The following is a 19,940-nucleotide window of genomic DNA, read 5'->3' as shown; positions in this document are numbered from 1 at the left end:
AAAATCCACCCTGCATCTATCAAGAATTTACACTTTTCACAAGAAAGGGGTAGCATGAAAAACAGACCTGCAAAAGACACAGCAGAAACATAAATTGTTATAGGAAGCTCACTTGGTAGTATGCTTTCCCCTGAAGAAAGTGGAAAAACATGATTTCAGACAGTTTTTAAATTATTTGGAAAAAACATAAAGGCTTTACTTTACTAAGCAAGGCTTCAGGCATTTTTCTCAGTTTTATGACCAAATATGTAGGATAGATATTGATATTCAAATACTGAGTTTATTTAGGAAAAAGTTCTTATGCATACATGTAATGTTTACCTGTTCTGAGTTTAACAAGAGCAGCTGTCAAACCCTTCAGCTTTGATAGCTTCCAACTTGTCCAAGTTAACACTGAGATTCCCACATACATTTAAATCCAAGGAAGAAACCTCCAAGAACAGTTATTGCACCACTATCCTAAAACCCTCATGTATACACCTTTGTGCTTAGAGGCAAGCCACACCAAAAACTGAAGCTCGTTAAATACAGCAGATCCAAGCCTTAATGTGCACAGAATTCACAGGCTAAAGATCTATGAATTCACATGGACCTAGGGAGGTTCAGCCAAGAAATTAAGAGTAGTCTTAGGAAAAGGATTATATATAAATTCAGCTATCTTTCACAGGGTGCTTAGGACTATTTTACTGTTACATCAGGAGATGTATATTTTTACTTTGAGATAGCTTGTAAGTGCTTTGTATGCCCCTTGCCACCCCACTGAGAAGGGCTGATCATAACACTGAAATCTCCCTGTTTTAGAAGAGTAGCAGCAAGAAAGATCAGTGTGGCACCCTAAGCAGAAGGGCTCTGCCTAAGGTCCTTTATGACTACAGCAAGGGATCAGTCTATTCAGAAATGCACTCAACTGAGCATGTGTTTTTCCATTTCTTAGTTACATCATTGCTTAGTTACATCCCTGGAAGCGTTCAAGGCCAGGTTGGGTGAGGCTTTGGGCAACGTGGTCTAGTGAAGGGTATACCTGCCCGCAGCAGGGGGGTTGGAACTAGATGATCTTTAAGGTCCCTTCCAACCCAAACCATTCTATGATTCTATGATCAACATTTAAACCACAAGCTATGCCTTTGAAAAATGTTTCTTCTGTACTTTCAGCCTTCAGACATACACAAGGGAGGATTTTCTATCATTGAAACAGATATAGTGGTAAATAGTTAAATTACTCAAGGGAGGATGGGAAAAAGGAAGCTCAACAGTGACTACAATGGACAGAGGCATACTTGGGCTTGAACTGCCTTTGGAAAAGAACAACTGATGGAGATCAGCTGAGAAATTAAAGGTCTCTACTTCTGAGGTATGACAATATAACAACTCAACTACATAGGTTTTTGGTTTGATTTTTAAAAAAAAAAAGTTAATGCAGCATTTCAGTAGCTTCACCCTCCAACTCACTGCTTTCCCTACCCCCAAATCTCAGCAATTAGGAAAGCAGGACAGGATCCTATATTATCTGCCACACATCTCCTAAGCTGCTACCTGACAAATAAATATAAACTGAATAGCATCAGAAAAAAGTACTGTATAGTATTGTCCTAACATTATCTGCTGGCAATTGCAAGTCTCCTTATTTTGGGTCAAAATTAAAAGTTACCCTAGGCACAATTCTGCAAATCAGTGCATGATCCAAAGTTCTGCTATCCATCTCCCCTGCTTTTAACAACTGATCTTCTAATACAAATCAGTGGAACACAGGAAAACTGAGGGATATGTTAGAAGTACAAAATAGTGCTCAAGTGCTTCCAGATGTCCACTTACTCATCTTACGTAAGTGCTGGTCTTTCCTTGCAAATTGGCTGTTGCATCTGACTGCCCACACAGGCTAAGGCAGAAAAAAATTTAAGCTGGACTTGATGTCTTAGGAAAGAGATCAGTCAACTATGCCTTCCCATCATTCCACTTGAAAGCAGATTTGTATCTTTGCCTAGGATGCTAGGGAATTTTTGTGGGTTAAGAGAGCTGCACGCAATGCATTGTTCCAGCATACAGGTGCTAGAAGGTGTGAATGGGCATAAAGAGACATTCTACCAATTTTAAGATGCTTAAAATGAGTCCCATAGCTCCAGTTGCAAATCTGACCATCTAAGGTGACAGACTCTGGAGTTGAAAAACATTCCTCTATTACCTTACAGAAACTTAATGGTGCATTACAAGCAACTATGACTGGTGCACAGCTCTTCTTCCAAGATGTGGAACAACTGAATTTCTGGTCAAATAACTGACCTCTGCAACCCACACAACTCGTGCTGCCTCCTGGTGGCAAGCAGGGCAAGGACATGGCTCTGCAAACCCCAGGTATCACAGGCCTCATTTCAAGCATTTTCTTTTACCATCCTCACACTGGTGCTCATCAAGAACCATAAGCCCATCTGTAAAAAGCTTAAAGAACATACACAACAAAGACAAGATCCATACTATTAAATCCTTTCACTTACTGATGTGCCATAGCCTTGGTTTCCCCACGTATACTTCTGGGCTGACAGGCAAGTACTTGGCTGTTTACAGGTGTTCCTAAAATGTTACACTCAGTATGCTTGCTCATGTGTAGTCACACTTGGGGGAGATTAGAGATGTTATTGAAATAGCAGTAAATGTTATTGACAGAAAAGTGCACATTTACTGGAAAAAATCAGTTTCAGCTGGGACAGTTCTCAGTTGTGCAATTTCCTGCTTTCTCCTGACAGTTACACAGTCACCCTTCAAAAACCCCTAACAGACATAGTAAGAACGTAACCAGAAGAGAAACTGATTTTTGTGCCTATTCTATCTCTAGAGATGACAGCAAGGTTACCAACCCAACTTGTCATCTCTTCCTCACCTACAGGTAGTCAATAACTTTAAAGAGGAATTCCTCTCCACAGTAGTGCGATGGATCATCATGTTACAATTACTACACCTCAAAACAGGAAACGGATCCTTAATCTACTGGCTCAAAACATCCCTCTTCCTCTCACCACACGTATCAAGTCTTGCACTAGATCTGCTTAAATTCTTTTGAGTTTTACACTTCACTTTAAAATACCAGCTGAAAAGTTACAAAGAAGCATCTGTGTTACCAAATGTTTATGGTATGCTGCACTGAGAGCTTTCCAGTTAATAGTCAACTATCAGAAACATTTGTTTGATAATAAAATATTTATTAGTGGAAATTTTAACATCCATAGACTCACCCATACTTTAACCCTGCCCAATGACCTGATTAAGAGCTATAGGCTGAATAACACTAACGGATATAAATTCTGAAGAATACTTTTAGCTTACATGATGGACATATTCCTTTTATAAAAGCTCTGCCATTGGCTTGCATTAGCCCTGCCTGTACTCTTTGACCAAAAGAGTAGCATAGATTACCCAGCACATCATCTGCTAGCACCAGCTGCAAATAACTCTTCTGTAACACAGATACTTAGACCAGAGTATCTGGTCTTTCTTAAATTGTGCTTCCAGAAAATAATTACAGAACTTGCTTTAATTTAGCTCTTATCCAGAATCTAAGGTGTACCCATACTGTGAATCTTTAAACCCCTCACATCAGCATATTGGCTCTTTGATATATCTTTAATAAGAACAGGCTAACTTGAAGGCTATTTAAGGCAAGACGTTCTCCACAGACACTACTGATACAGACCTAAGAGCGTTCAAGATCCCACATAAATTTAACAGAAAACTATAGTTTTCTAACAAGTGTCCTAAGAATGCCCCAAATTCGTGAGTCTTATGCATAACATCACACCTGCTTCTTTTCTAACTTGCACAGAACTCTTGTTGTAGGCTGATACAACTAACACCTCACAACAGCAAGACATGCACATTCCATTGTGTTCTTACACATAAGAGGAAAAGCTTTGTAAAGTAGGATCTGTTCATTTCAACTAGTACTAGTAAAATATTTAGAAAAATATTTTAAAAGAGGAGGAAGGGATGGGAGTGAGCATACAGCAGTTAAAATACACTTGTTTCTTCTGACTTTCGTGTCTAGGTTTATCTTCCAGAAAGAATTAAACACAAGACAGCATTTGTGCTCATCAAATCAAAAACCAGATGATGTTAAAGGCTACAACTCAGAAGAGCATCAGCACACTTCTGCAGAAAAGCACAGCTTTCTGAAAGAACCATTTCATAGAAGTTAACTAAACAGATATACCAAGCAGTTTGAAAAGATACAAACTAAGCCTGTTTAACCTGGTGATGCTGCTTCAGTTGTGTTTTTCTCAGGATTGGTGTTGACAAAAGCAACTTCAAAGCATTATCCCACTGTTTACACTAAACAAAACGCTCCCCAAACTATCTCAGTGACCTCCTTTCTGGGGAGGGGGGAAACAGGACCTGTAATATTGGTTCAGCATTATTTTTTCATGAACTATTACTACTACCTTGATATGTGCAAATCAACATTCAAAAGGGTTGGGTTTTTTTTGCAAACCAGGTATGTCAGACTTCTCACTCCAATAAAGATGATCAATCTGCTGACAGCACTTTCAATCAGGTTTAGAACTTAAATTTTCCAACTCAAAGTCTGAAAAATGCAAAAAGCTGAAGTTGAGCTGAAATCAATACTTCACATTTTCTGCATCAATAGCAAGTTATTGTGTATTAAAAGCTTTTACTCTAACAGGCAAAAATAATTTTCATTTGAATAAAAGGACTGACTGGAATTTCTACAGGGAAAGCCTCCAAAGAAATCGGGAATTAACTATAAAGTAGAAAAAAGTGTGGCTCCTGAATAAACCCACATTATCTTCCTATTCCTCAGTCACACAGTTAACGCAGAGTCTCATCACCAGTAAGTACTATTTCCTTTCAAACCTCAATCAAGGACAGACAGCATTTTATTTGAACAATTAAACCACAAAAACAAGTCAAACAGTGGCATATCACTAGTCTTATTACTAATCTATTTTTGTAACCTCTGGAATAAGTCATCACTTATTTCTTGCAGCCAAGTGCATTAAGTCTCAATCAGCACGGTCAACTCTCAGATTGGCTTTCCTAAGAAACTTCTACACAAGTGAAGCAAGCACAGGTCTGGTGCCTTCCCCCTCCTTTTTTCTTTCCCCAGCACCTCTCCCCCTCCCCCAAACAGCCTGTTTGCCATGGAAAAAGCTGACTTGAAGGCAAGCATATTCCATTTCCTTCCCCAGGAGCTCTGCAGCTAGGCAAGTTCTTACAACTTCCTCATGAATAAGCCAGAAGTGCAAAGGGAGTAAGGAAGAAATTAAGAAAGATTCTAAGAAGGTCCAGGACTCCTCTTCAACACAAGTTTAAGGGCAGAACAATAGAACAAGCCTGCAGGTTCATCTTTTAGAAGCAGACATTATAAAGACATAATGGAGACTTTTACTGAAGGAAAAATCATTCCCTATTTCGGGGGCGGGGGGGGGAGGGACTGGTTTGTTTTTTGAAACTTGAAGGATATTTCAGTCACTCTTGCATGCAAGAACCTGTCTGCTTACACAGAGGCCATTCCACCACACAAAATCATAAAGCCACCCATCCTCTAAACCCTCATTTTTCTTTAGAGAAGTGAGCATTACTGGCATAGCAAGTCCTAAACAGAAGTCTTCCCTTTGGAAAACAGGGCCAAACAATCCCATTTTGTTAGTGCTGTGGAAGGCCAGACTGGAGTACTGCAAACATCGGCAGCAGAAAGCAGTTGAACAAGTTGAAGCCTTCTATTTGAGAGCAATTACTGCAGTTCTACTCCTCTTGGCCCAGTCACAAAAGCAGGATGATGTTTACAAACTTTGGAGCCCTACTGTTGTGTGAGAGGAACTCTTTACGAAGAGCCCAACCTGACAATCTTTAGGAAGTCTGCAAAACCAGGGAGGGACAGGGGCATATTTTTTTGCCATGGTTAACAGCTAAGAGCATGCTATCTCCGCCTACGAGGGTTTGAACACTTTGTTCCACTCCTCCCCCAAACTAAGCAAAGTCAAAACTGGAGGGGTGTGTATGTGTGTATGCATGTGGGGGTGGCAGAGGGAATCTAGATGTCTAGACTATTAAGACTCATTTCATTGCAAAAGGAGCACAAATAAAAACAACAGCTGAATAAGAGTCAGTCTTGGAGTTAATATATAAAATTTAACACCCAGGTAGAGACTCACCTCCAGTTAAAGAAAATTTACCAGCAACTAGGTGGAAGAATCCTACCAACAAACAGCTGCATGCATCTAAAAGATAAAACAACTTCAAGGAGGAACTCGGGTATTACAACATCTATTTGGCAGTGCCCAGTGAGTGCTTTGTGAAACAGAAGCACAGTGTGCTTCTCACCAAGATGATCAAACTGCTAGATCATGACATACCTTACCAGATGACATATCTGTAGAAAAATCTTCAACAGTAGGTTTGAAGATACTCTGATTCCTGCTGCAATGGTTGAATGCAACAGGAGTTTCTCAACATGAGGGGGTCTTGATATATCATGGGACAGCAAACATTTTAGGATTATTTTTAGATCTCAGCAGCCAAGTCACATATTAGCTTTAGCTAATGCCTGTAGAAACAATTTTCCGGTGGCTCACAGGAGGTGAAAATGCCCTGTCTCTGACTAGACCTCCTCAAGGGAGAACTTTAATGCAGTCACCTCAGACCGCATACAGAGCAAAAAGAAAGCTCTCTGGAAATCCATCTACATATTAGAAGCTAGCCCATCAGAAGAAAGACTCCACAAGCTTCTTGTAACTTAACACCCTAGACAGAAACTCAAGGCAAATCTCAGTCAATTCAACCTTGTGACAAATGACAAGTCTTAGAGACAGAGTATTTGTTCCCAGTACCTCAGCTCTGGCCCTGACCTTTGATAGCACACTGTCAGACAGCTGCTGCAGACAGAACAGCAGCATTCTCCTGGCATAATTAGGAAGCATGCACCTCACTAACAGTTTTCACAGTGCCAGAAGCAAGTCATTAGCTTCTTATTTAGAAAAGCTGCAGGAGATCCAACCAGGCAGTAGTCATGTCAGGACTTATCTGAAGAAAAGCTGATCTGCTACCTACTCTCAGCTCACAGGACACTAAAGGTTCTAGAAGAGCGCATCTCTATTTTAAAGCGGTGCCTTTCACCATTACACACATAGCAGCAATGCTAGTTCTGTGGAATAGAAGTAATTCCTGCCTCTGCTTTTTATAGCTATTTGCTATTCATCCCCACCCAACTCCATCCCCCCTCCCCTGATTCCAGCATATATGCATCTCTGCTGTACTCAAGGAGTTTAAGTTCCAACTCTGAAGTCCAAGCTGTCAACTGCCATCACTTAAATTTGAACAAACACCACGGGATTGGCTTCCAAAGCATTTGTTTTCTTTATACTTGCAGAACTAAACAAACAAAAAATATATCAGTGAAAACTTAGCTACTCAGGTGCAAGGGCTCCTGCAATAACATGCCTTTGCTGAGATTTTCCAGCAAGAAACAAGAAGAGTATCAATGCTTAATACCATTCCAAGCTACCACATCTGTCAGTTTTGTTGAAACACTTCTGTTTTGCTGCAAATGTCTTCTGCTTATGCCACTTCTAGGCACCTCCTGTGTACAAGCGTCAAAGTATTGGTTTATAAAACTAATCAATACATCACAAGTGACAGATTATGGGTTTTGCCAACTGGCTGAGCAAGCATAATTCTCATGAAAAAATAATTAATCTTAGCTGAATGATCAGTAACTACAATTTTATTCTAGTGACTAGAATAGTAGCATTCTAGGTCTTTAAAACCAGTTCTTAGGCTAACATATACACAGTCTAATCCTACCAATGATTTTTCCATGGTATCTAAGAATTCTTTGTACCAATTGTCATAGTAGGAGTACAGTATTTCAAATCTTGTCAAACTTCCAGCTTTGTTGTATGTAAACTAATTTTCAGAGCACCTCATATAACCCTGAGTTAACTACACCTGTGACTTTGTTCTTCTGTGCAAATTTTTACTGATAAACAAGGTTTCAGAAAATATTTCTTATGACTTGTCAATTCCATAAACAGCTAATCCTCAATCCACCACAGCCCTCTTGTTTATAGCTGAGCAAATTGCCTTCACAAGCTTAACACAAGTTCTTTGATCACATCACAGCAAGAGATCTGCTTCCCACTCTCATCCATGTTTAATAGTCAGAGGCCAGTTGGAAAGTGCACCCTGGCTAGAAGGGGAGGCTAGAGAACAGGGGGAAAAACAGAGAAAGACATTCAGTGTTATGCCACTGTGTAATTCTGTAGCCAAAGGTGGAGGGAAGCTGCGTGGTTGTTCTGTTCTCACTCTCCCAAGAGATGAGATGAATAGCATCCCCCAATAGGGGGATGGTACAAATCAAAAGTCTAGAGAGACGCAACAAGAAGGAACAAAGAACCAAATGATTTCCATGAGAGGAGTGAAAGAGTTAGTCAAAACTCCTCAGCCTGGAAGAGAGACAACTGGAGTATGTGACAGAAGTCTACAAAGCTACAAAAAGGCCCTGTGCATGGTTAGGAATAGATCATCCATTTTCTTGTTCTTGACAAGAACTAAAGGGCATCAAAGTAAGTTAACAGGAGCCATGGTCAGAAGAAAAGTAGTAAGAGAAGATGGTATTCCACGCAAAGCTTAGGCAACCTGTATAACATTTTGCCAAGGGCAAAACGGTTTTAAAAGCTTTGTGGGTCCAAGGGCAGGCCAGCACAAATACTTAGAAGAGACCAATTGCAACTAGTTCAGGAAGCTTCCAGGTTGAAAACAAAGCTTGGGAAAGTGAAAACAGATTTTCTCTATTCTTGCCCTTAGCCTTCCATGAATGTTTACTTATATTCCTTGAGCTCTGGTTTCAGTACAAGTGCTGTTCTGAAGCAAGTATTCCACTTTTTCTGATGGCTGACATTAAAACAAGAAAACCACTAAAAAAAATAATAGGAATTTACACTGTAGAATCTTGCATGCCTGCCTGAGCCGTTAGTACCTATGCCAGGGTAATCAAAGTCATGACCAAGGGAAAAAAAGGGAAGCCAGGAGAAACAAAAAACAGTCCTGAATTAGATTTATAATTATACCTCAGAACTCCTCTTTGAAATCCATAAGAAAAGTCATAATTGAAAAAAAAACCTAATCAAGAGTCTCCTTTCTGCAATACTGAAATGTCACATGAAAAATTGCAAAAAATCACCAAAGCATATATTGCATTACACGCATAGCAAGCCACGTGCCTGCTGCAGTAGATGCAGCAAATGCTGATCAGAAATAAGACAAGCTGAGCTAGAGCTATTAACTGGGAGATCTTACTATTTAGAATAAAGGTTTAGAGGACTGTAGGCTTCTGAAAACTTCCCCCCAGAAAAATGTAATCCAGACAGTCTTTAAAGAGTGATTAAGTTAGGTGACACAAAGCAGAACATACTGTCATCCAAGGCAAGATAAGACAAATGCACAAATACAGTAAGAATTTATAATTTATTAACTTGAAGATTGATAAGTATCAAGCAAAATACTAAGCTTACTGATTTTATAGCAATTTTTCACATGAGTATTTGTCACCACATTTGTGACTAAAATCCTGGTTTAACTATAAGAAAATCTGTATTTGTCTTGGGGAAGACTAAACTGAGGTTTACACAGAAAGGTTAACAGAAATAATTAGGCAGCTTTAGCTATTCTATTTACAGGAGTCAAAACCAAACCCTATTGGCATCTATGTAGCATAGTTGAAGGCTGGTGCTATTCTTAGTTACTCTTACTCCACTAAGAAAGTGATTGTGTACTGTCTATTATGTTGCTGAGCCAAGCACCACAATTCCAGACAGACATGTTCTTCTATACTAGCTGAAACACAAGCAAAAAATACCTCCCCCATTAAAAGCCAGACCTCTCAGTCACTCAGGAACCAGTCTCTCTGAGGAGGAATAAAACAGCTTTCAAAACACCACCTATATTCTCCAGGGGGAATTAGGGGAAGAATAGAATAGGAAGGGTGAAGATTAGGTTAGTATGGTGCAAAAGCCATAAAGGCAAGAGCATCTGTGACAGTCTGGAAATATCAGCTAACAAGAAAGACGTATTAGCACTTCAAAACTGGAAGGGGGAAAAAAAAAAAGTCACAGACCTACTGCAGAAGTTTCCCTAACTTGAATGAACCACCTCAAATGCAGCACTGCTATATTGTAAGGAATCCTTGTCATTACTCAAGATCCCAGATACAAACTACAGGAAGAAGATTCAGTCTCTCCAGAGCAAGCCAGATTGCCTAGATTTCTAACAGATGCTCCTCGATATTCTGCATGGATACCTAGAGCACTCTCCTGATAAAGGGAAACAGTAGATATGTCTGCTTCGCCCTTTGGATCCTGCCTCAGGAGCTGCTGATCTCAGCTCAAATTCTGAATCTGTGTTGTCTGAGCCTTGGACTGAACCTATAGAAACTGTCAGTAAAACTGCTTTTCTTCTACGTAAAGAGAGCCCACCACACACATTTCAATCTGCAACAAAAAGCATGGCAGAATTTGCCTGCATCTTGGAGGTGATCCTTAGATCTGCTGGACAGAGGTCCATCCCACAAAAAAGCTTTAGATATGTGGAAAACAGGCCTCAAAAAGGACAGTTTCTGCCAACTGCCAGCTCTTCCACAGATGCCCAAGCACTCACTGCAATGCTCTATTCATACATGACCACTGTGAAAGAACAACTGACACTACAAAGAAGGATGATACATAAAAGTAAAGGAGGATACAAAGTAAAATCAACATGAAAAGACTCTTAACAAATCATCCTGCTCATCACTTAGCTTTGTTTCAGTAGCTGATCAGAGCTAATGATGAGTGCAGAACATGAAAGCGTTAAGGGAACCGGCCAACCCCAGTGCTCAGAAGAAGCATTTCTCATCCTCTGCTAGTTAATTTACCTAACACATCTATATGCACTAAATCTTTACACAACTGATTAAAAGTTAACCAATCTTTAAATATCCTTTGATACAGGTGTTGATGTGCCTGTTTCAATGAGGTTTTCTGGAAAGCAAATTGGGGTATAAAATAGCATCAGCAAGCTTTCCTTCTATACCTTAGAAGAAATCAGATAGTAGAAAAGACAACCAATTACCAAAACAAAACTATTTTAAATATAACAGCTACCAAAACAATAGAATTTTGTATGCTATGCTACAACCATACAAAAAGAAGAGACAACATCCTACAAGTTTACCTGAGGTTAGTCAAACAAGTGCCACAGTTTGTATTGTGCCAGTCTCAGACAGGAGAGGCTAGTGCAGCCTCCCCAGATTTTGTTTCTCTTTTTGACAGTTCTAGAGCAGAAGCAGCAAGAAGGAAAATGGAATTAACCCCACATGCATCAACCCTGCAGGCGTGCTAGAACCTCAAGAGCCTTCCCCTTTCCATCCTATTTAGGGACAACACAGGGTGCTGATTTTTAACTGAAATTAAGAATTGAGATTAACTCATAAATTATATGCAAGAGAAAAGAATAGTAATTCCAGAAGATGTTTCTCTGCCAGTATCTGATTTTAGTAGACAAGTCAGAAAACTTGTTTTAGAAAACAGAAAACACTGTTTTAGACAGAGGGTCACACAATTGTTTCAATAGACATTTTGCCTGATCATTACATAAAAGAAACTAAACAAGCTATTTACATCTTAGATACTTTCATGACTTCACAACTATTAAGATACAGACCTTTCCACCACAGCTGAAGCTGGCACTAGCAGTTTGCAGAAATCCACTGAGTTAATTCAATAGCAAAGAACAGAAGAAAGTATTGATGAAATTAGTGAACAGAGAAAAAAAAACCTTTTAGATAGAGACAAGTACAATACCATGCAGACAGCTGGGTACCACCTTAACATCATTTTATTAGATTTAAGCCAAAGCTTTCAGCTTTGCCACCACCTTTGAACTGTTTCAGACAAACTTGATATTAACCAAGTATTCACGTCCTACTCCTTTCCTAAAGTTTTGGAAGAAGTCCAAGATAAATTAAGCCCGTTATATGTACACTTTCTTGTTGCATTAATGAAAATGTAGCTAGATTGTCTCTTTTGAACTGTATGTAACAACCATGAAGACCCATTAATGGTTAGAGCAAGACTTGTTTTATGCTAATATTTAGAATTCAAAGATGAACTAGTAATTAATACTGCTCTTCCCTTCCCCTCCACACTCAAAGTGGCATGGATATTAGTGTCCTCAGGGCACTTCAAGACATGCATCATTATAATTTCAACTTAAAGTCAAGAGGGAATTAAACTAACTATGTAATAACATACTTTAATTATTGTTCTAAACACAGAACACCTGCATGCACTCTTTTGTATTGGAAATATGCATACTAAGAAGGTAGGCAAATATAGGGAAAAAAGATATGCCCCCAAGTTCTATGTATGCAAATTTCCCAGGAAGAAAGCATAGTGTTTTAATCTTAACTCTTTTAAATAATGTTAGCTGTTGATAGCACTACAGTCTTTCCCTTTGCTTTTGAAAAAGGAAATGCCCACAAAATCAATTCAAACTAATGAGCCTAGATGTCTTGCCCTAGGAAGAAGAGAGGCCCATATTCAACTTCTGTTCCTAAGGGAGCACAGATATTAGGGCACTGTTTTTCTAAGTCTTCTTCAACACTCTCAGTCCTACACCGAGTCAACTCTAGAGCTAGCCGGGCAGCAGTCACATTTGAAAGAGGACATGCAAGGCAAAGGCTTCACTGGCCCACAGTGATGGCATCAGCTGACTGATCAAACATTCATACAGCTCCAAACAAGATGCATCATTTTTCTCCAACAGCATTGGCTCTGAGCACAGGTATCATCACAGACTTTTCACTCTAAGGAACACAAATGTCTAGGTGTTATTGCTACATGAGTTGCACAACAGTTCAGTCAATTTGAACTTCACATTTGCACAAGAGACTTAGCAAAGAGATTATAGATCTCCTCACAGCTAGTGACAGAAGTGTCATTAATCCAGGAAAAGGGGAAAACGCACTTAAGTTGTCCTTCATTTCAGCCTCGAACTGAACACCAGCTCAGTTTTGAATTTCTGCATGCGCTAAAGAAGCTGGCAGAGAAACAAATAGAAAGAAAACACCTTATTTTGACTTCATAGATAGCTGCTCATCTTCCCTTACCACCTCCTTGGCTCTCTGAACCAGGACACTGCAGATACAACCAAAGCTGTATCTATGTCTTGCTGTTCTCCATAAACTTACAGAACTAAGTTGAGCAGAAAACTAAGAGTTACCACTGTAAGAGATGGTGTAAGCTCTTTTATATAGATCCACACACGCAAGGAACTTGAACAAAGGATTAAACATGGATTCTGCACACAGACATGCACATTTAGTTAAATATGCATAGTAGCACCATAGTTTATAAAGTTAGTTTTTTCACAACTAAACATGTTCCTGAAACAAATGCCTGTATCATATTCCAGCAGCAGGACTGAATCTTCTGAACAGTACTTTGTGGCTACAGTAAATCTTTATCACAGGTTTGCAGCACCAACCACTACGTTGTATTTTATTATTATTAAAAATGAATTGCTTACAGCAGCAAATAAACAGAGCATACAACAGTATATGTATAGCCTACAATTCCAAGGTACCTATCTGAATATATAACCACCAAGATTTGATCAATCCCACCAAAAAAAGCAGCATCAGAACTTTAATATCAAATCATATCTTTCAGTTTAATGTATGCTGGAGGGGATCTGATATAGCTTTATGTTATTACAAATCAGACAAAACCCACGAATTGGCACACCTTTGGGAGGAAAGCTTTGTAAAAAGTGTAGCAAAGCCCATGAAGCATCCTTTGAAAGCAGACACTTGCCCTGTAAAGTTACTCCAAGCAAGTGAACTAAGAGTGCTTCTCTCTTTTTTTTACCCCCATCTCCTCCCATTGACATGGAGCCAGAAGCTATGGTAGGGAGATTATCTCAGCAAATCTTCAAAAGTTCATTTCATTGTTGACCCCTAGTTACTTCTCTGGTACATACCAACGTTACAGCTTTCCTCATAAGGATAAGTATCAATGTAGAACAGAATGAAGCAATGTAAAGTAAGCTAACATTAAAAAAAACTGGAAGTTAATTTTATGAGTCCAGCTTTGGACCTGCAACTCAAGAATGTGTACTAGTGAATACTTTTCAGTTTCTTTAGTACTTCATTTGCCACTGACTCTTCTGCTGTTCTGTCTTCTCCAGATTCCTTGGCAAGCTGAAGTTTCACAGACTACCATATCTTGAAAATCCATCCTAAGGGCTTGGGGACAAACAAATTATCACTGATATCAAGCTGCCACAAGTCAAGACTATCTTTCCCTGCCAGCTAAAGCTTATTTTGTTTACCTTACATTGCAATGATCTGGGAGTAGATATGAACAGCTTGAGAAGATCTGTTTATATGAAACAGTTTGTTCTTCCATCTAAGCCCTGTGACAATTACATTCTAACAGTTCACAGTTTAAGTCTGGGACACGCAGTGTTTGAAAAAAGGGATTTTAATTCTGGAAATTAACCTCTAAAGATTTGCCACCAGGTAGGTTTGAGCAACCACTGTACCCATCACCTCTTACAGAGCAAGAGGAGATGGGAAGTGACTACAAGCCATATAACCCTGAAGTTATCACAGCTTAACAGCAAACATCAAAAAGCACTGCAGGAGCACTGAATATTTGACAACCAACATCTTTAATGTGTATGCAAGTCTAAACATTTCAGTTTCTCTAGCTCCTTCCCTTCCTTACTTTCTGACAGAAGATATCACTGGTCTGTGCAATTGAATCATGGGAGAGAATACTTTGTTCTACAAAGGTCTCCGTCAGTCAAACACAACACTAAAATATTTTTGGCCTATATATAAACATATGGTATAACAACAGTTTATAACCAACACAGGAGGTGCTATCAGCTCACTGTTGTGTACAAAAACCAGTCATTAGTGAGGGGCAGCAGATGGCTATACTTGCTCTTAATAGTCCAAGTAAACATGGCCTGACTTCTAGACTTTGCTGATTACATGCAGCCAGTTACAGCAAAAATTCCACGTTGTGATATAAGGAAAATCATGTTGTTGTAAAAAGATAAAAGCACACACAAAAAAATTTTTGTACATTGTGTAAGAGAAAGGAACTGTCATTAAAAAATCTATTAAGCAGCAGCACAGGTTACCAGACCAGGGCTATTAAAATTGTCCTCAACCAATAGAAAGAATAGTAAACAGTACAAAAATTGCATACCCTAAAAACTTCTACTTCAATCTTGATTGGAGTAGATCAATAATTGAACTAGTTACATATTTCTCAACTTACTGCTTAAAGCACATGTTAGTCAAGCATTCTGAGTATGAACAAGCTCCCTAATTAGAACTTAAGTTCTCCAGCTGGAATCCTGGACCTATAATATTAAAAGTGTAGATTGTGTTTCAAGGTAGACATTTCAACTTTAGAGTGTTATAAACAGAATTATACATATCCAGGGAAAAAAATAATGAAAGAATCTTGTCTTTTAGGTTAACTGCCAGCTCATACAGTATTTCACTACAATTTGCATGTACAGAACTTTGGAAAGAATAAGGAAATATAGCTCTACCTGAAACTAGCATTTTCTACCAACTGTAGGATACTGCATCAATATTAATATTGCCTACTCACTGAAAGTCCAGAAATGCAAAATTTATCCAATTTGAACATTAGATATTTAAAGTTACTTAAGGTGGTACGTTCAGAGTACTAGAAAGCCTAGGAGAGACCGAAGACTTAGTGGAGTATCTGGAAGTAGAAGAGGCATTGCAAGAACAATTTAAGTGTAATTATAATCAAATAGTAACGTACCAAACAAAAAACACCAGCACACATCCTGCTGGGAACAAGACATATATATGTAATCAGGATTTTCAAGTTTGAAGCAGAATGTAAACAGATTGCAGTTTATGTACTAATACTCCAGTCTTATCTCAGATTTAAAAAAAAAAACTTCAGAGAATGAGCACCTGTGCATCTGTCCAAGGGGCATATAATTGGTTACTCAAGGACTATTAGGCTGTTTCTTAGCAACCTCTGCAAGCTCTAATCAAGACTAAGATTGTCATTTAGCCTTGAAATGCCTTGCCCCTTCCATCTACTGTAGCATTCTAACTGCTATTGAGGAGCAAACAGTCCTTTCAACCACACAAAATCCATGCTTACTATATGTTTCAGCTCAGAGTTCCTCTTAGCACTTGCTATCAGAAGATCTTCATGTCAAATATGCTTTTTTCACTTTAGTATCTGAAACAGCAATTAATAAGGTAAACCTTTAAATTTCCTCCTTTTTATACAAAATAAAGGCTAACTACAAGTCTAAGAAAATGACCTCGGAAATAAAGCTAGATAAACAAGCATAAGCTATAGCTCAACTCTTAACAAGATTTTTATACCAGTAAAGCATTCTCTGAATATAGTTGCAAGAAAAATGCTTAATATAAAAGCAGCAAAGACATTTCAGGGAAACAGCAAGCAGTTATCTCAGAGTTGGATGGTATTTAAATCTTTGGTGATGCTGAAATGCATCTACTATGGTGCACACATCGGATTTCTAAAACCAAGTGTCTTTCAGCAAAACTCTGGCCACCAGACCAGAAAAAGAAAAGCCAAAGGAATCCGAGTAATTGAAAAATAAACTCATCTATTCAATCCTAGTCTAGCTTCATTGCTCATCTATAATATCAATGGACATATGATAGTCTCCACTTAAGACAGCAGTCTTAAGATTAATTTTTATAATTTTTCCCTTATACAGTAAGCAAAGGCACCAAAAGTTCATGGTTAAATCAAGGATGGCCACTCCTCCCTGACTCAAGATGATCTACACAAGGCCATCACACAGCTCTCTCCCTTCTGACAGGTCTCCAGGGGTATAGGGGAAGGCAGCAGCTCTAAGAAGGTCCCACCACCCCATGGGATGCAGAAGTTCAGCAGGTGCCCAGCATGACCTAGCACAGATGGCCTTAGCCATCCACACTGGTTCATTCCCCAGCCCTGGGGGAAGGGGAAAGCAGTCAAGCTACATGTCTACCTCCTGCTCACATGACAGCTGAACACACAGCAAGCTCAAAAGCCAAGTGGATATGGCAGACAGTACTGCCAGTGGTCATCTCTGGCCAAAGATCAATCAATTTTAGACATCCACTAACCAGAAGCCAGAGCAGCTTTCTAGCAAGAAACCCAAAGGCATATCAGAGTGCTGAAGAGGAAGAAAATGGTGGAGTCACTGCCAAGAACAGTAGCAACTATCCTTTGGGTAAGCATCTGGCTGATCATTAAGGAACCAGAAACAATGCCAGCATACCCTTATTCCTCACTCCTTGAAGTAGCCTCTCTCCTTCCAAATTGCTCCTCCCAATCTTCCTCCAGATCAGAGGATTACTAGCAGTTAGAACTGAATACCACCAAGGGAAAGCAAATTGATGTGCTAGCAGGAAAGTGACCCTCCCTTTTTAGTCTCCTCAGTAGGCTGAGAAGCTCTGAACTAGAGCAAGCAACACAAATAGGACCCACACAGAGTTGACAAAACATTGGCCTTGTTTTCAGAAAAGGAGGGAGGGAAACTTTCAGGCACAGTAATTTACAGCTTCTGCAGATGACTAAGCATACAATGCAATCATAGCTGCTTTACGAACTTAAATACATGCTATGAACATGCTTTAGAAACTATTAAGAGCCAACACTGGCACAAAGCAACACCTACAGGAAAAAAGTGAAGGAGTCAGACTACACAGAAGGGATCAGGGAAATTAATCTTACCTACACTCGATAATGATGCTCAAAAGAGGAGCCAGACAGCCACCAGCCCACAAGGATAACACAAACACAAGTAATTTTTGAAGTTAAAAAAATTAATCATCATTTACCTTGCACATGTCTCAAAATCCTTCTCATACAAGAAAAACTTTGTGGCAATTGATTAATGGCAAATAGCTTAAAATGCACTAAACCTTTTTGGGCATTTTTTACATCCAGAAACTGTAGTTTCACATCATTTATTGTTAGACAGAAACTTATTTTTCTGCAGCTTTTGTGCTGACAGTGAACTCTAACTCAAAGTGAGCTGGGCTTGCACAAGGAATACAAGCAGTAGCATCAAACATAGAAGGTACCTTTTACAACACAAAGCTACTCAACATCAACAGATTTCCTTGAACTTCACAGGATCACTCAGAAAGTCTACAATACTGTGGGAACACAGCCCAATTAGGTCAAACATCACAAGTCTGATATAAACACAACCAATTATGGTTTTACCCCAACCATGTTAAAGATAAAGCTGATTGTTTAAGATTAAAGCTACAAGTAGTCATAGCAGACAGTTCATACGCACACTTTTTTTTTTTTTGAGCAAACAGTGTTTGAAACATCTTCAAACAGCCCAAAGACAGCGCTACAAAGCCTCCATCACGCTGTGGTGAATTGAACATTCTGTTTCTACCTCGCCCTCTTCTCCAGCTCACATCCTCTAATGTAAGATTAATCCTGACTACTTTAATACCTATTCCATCTACAGTCAAAGACTTAATGCCTGCACCAGCTGTGTGGCTAAGAGTGTAGCATTTCACTGATAGGCTGGCTGGAGTACCTTCTGGAATAAAGATTAGAAAGTTGACAAGAGGTGTCTAAACATACCACTCAGTGTCTGGGAGGTGAAGTTATTGGTCTGCAAGTTTTGAATTCAGCCTCAGTGTTTCTAATAAATAAGCAAGTGTTTATTTAAGGAAGCATTCAAGAAGTATAAATAGAAGTGTTATTTACTATCTGACCATCTCTCTGACATTCAAAAACCCCCCAGAACTTTAAGGTATAAAAGCTTAAATAGTTAGCAGAATACTGTCCTCTGAGGCGTATTTATTTCAAAGACATACAAAATTCTAGATTTAGTGACATCAATGTATGAAAGATTAAGAATGCAAAGAACATATCTGCTTAAAATTAGAAGACAGATTTTTCTATAGTTACATGAAACTTAAGTCTTTAGACTTTCTATTCTGGGCAAGCTGCAAATAGTTGCTGGCACACACAGCATGCCAATAATAAATCCCTTTTTCAAAGAGTGGTTCTGAAGTGCTCACCATTAAGGCATTGATTCATTTTTAGAGGTGACACCTGCAGCTGCTATTGAAATCAACTGGAGTTGTCACTACCCAGCATTGCTAAAGTCAGTCTCTAAAACATCACCCGATTATCTTCTTTTAGGAGAGTATAACAAAACCTGCAAGCTACTCTTTGCATTTGGGCAACTTGAAACTAAAGAAATATAATTTATATAATAAACCATTCCCCCAACCTTCCATTTCTGATCAAAAAAGTTTGAAAGGAAATACAGTACTAAGCAGGTGAAAGCGGACGATTCCCCAACACTGAGGAAACATGAGTCGATGTTTTCTGATCCACACTATGTCTGTCCATGAATTGCAACAGGCAGGGGAAGGCTTTATGAGCACAAGGACTGCAGGTGTTTTGTCAAAATAAGAAACAGTTTGGCATGGCAGTTACCACAGCAGTCCTAGAGTCTACTGACAAGCCAGTCATGCAAAGTCAGCAAGCAAGCAGCAAGCTCAGAGGGGCACACAGGAAAAAAAGTGGTCAAGTATTAAAAACGAAGTTTTATGCTATCAACAGAGCCTTCCACCTGGGGAAAAAAAAGTTAGGCTGCTGGCAAACAAGACATTAAACATTTCTATAGTTCATCAACATATAGCTATCAACTATATTATTTTTCCATGCTGACTTGCCCTGCTAACAAGATGTGATGCATGTACATTATAACCCATCACTATACCAGCTGAATATTACATTTTGACTTAAGGTCTTGCTCTTACTTGTTATTGTCTGCCCTCAGGTCTTGCCTGGGACTGTGTGTTTGCATACGCTTTTTAAACGGTG

The 19,940-nt window shown here is 39.1% G+C and overlaps 1 protein-coding gene across 1 annotated transcript in view; it reads right to left on the bottom strand.

The window, feature by feature from the left end:
* Positions 1-19,940, bottom strand: part of JAG2 (jagged canonical Notch ligand 2) — a 70,131-nt gene that overhangs the window by 44,007 nt on the left and 6,184 nt on the right. The window lies entirely within an intron of this gene.

The sequence above is a fragment of the Balearica regulorum genome, chromosome 5 (genome assembly GCF_011004875.1).
Source record: "Balearica regulorum gibbericeps isolate bBalReg1 chromosome 5, bBalReg1.pri, whole genome shotgun sequence".
NCBI lineage: Eukaryota > Metazoa > Chordata > Aves > Gruiformes > Gruidae > Balearica > Balearica regulorum.
The sequence above is the reverse complement of the archived record's forward strand: the minus strand, read 5'-3'. Positions and strand labels throughout refer to the sequence as shown.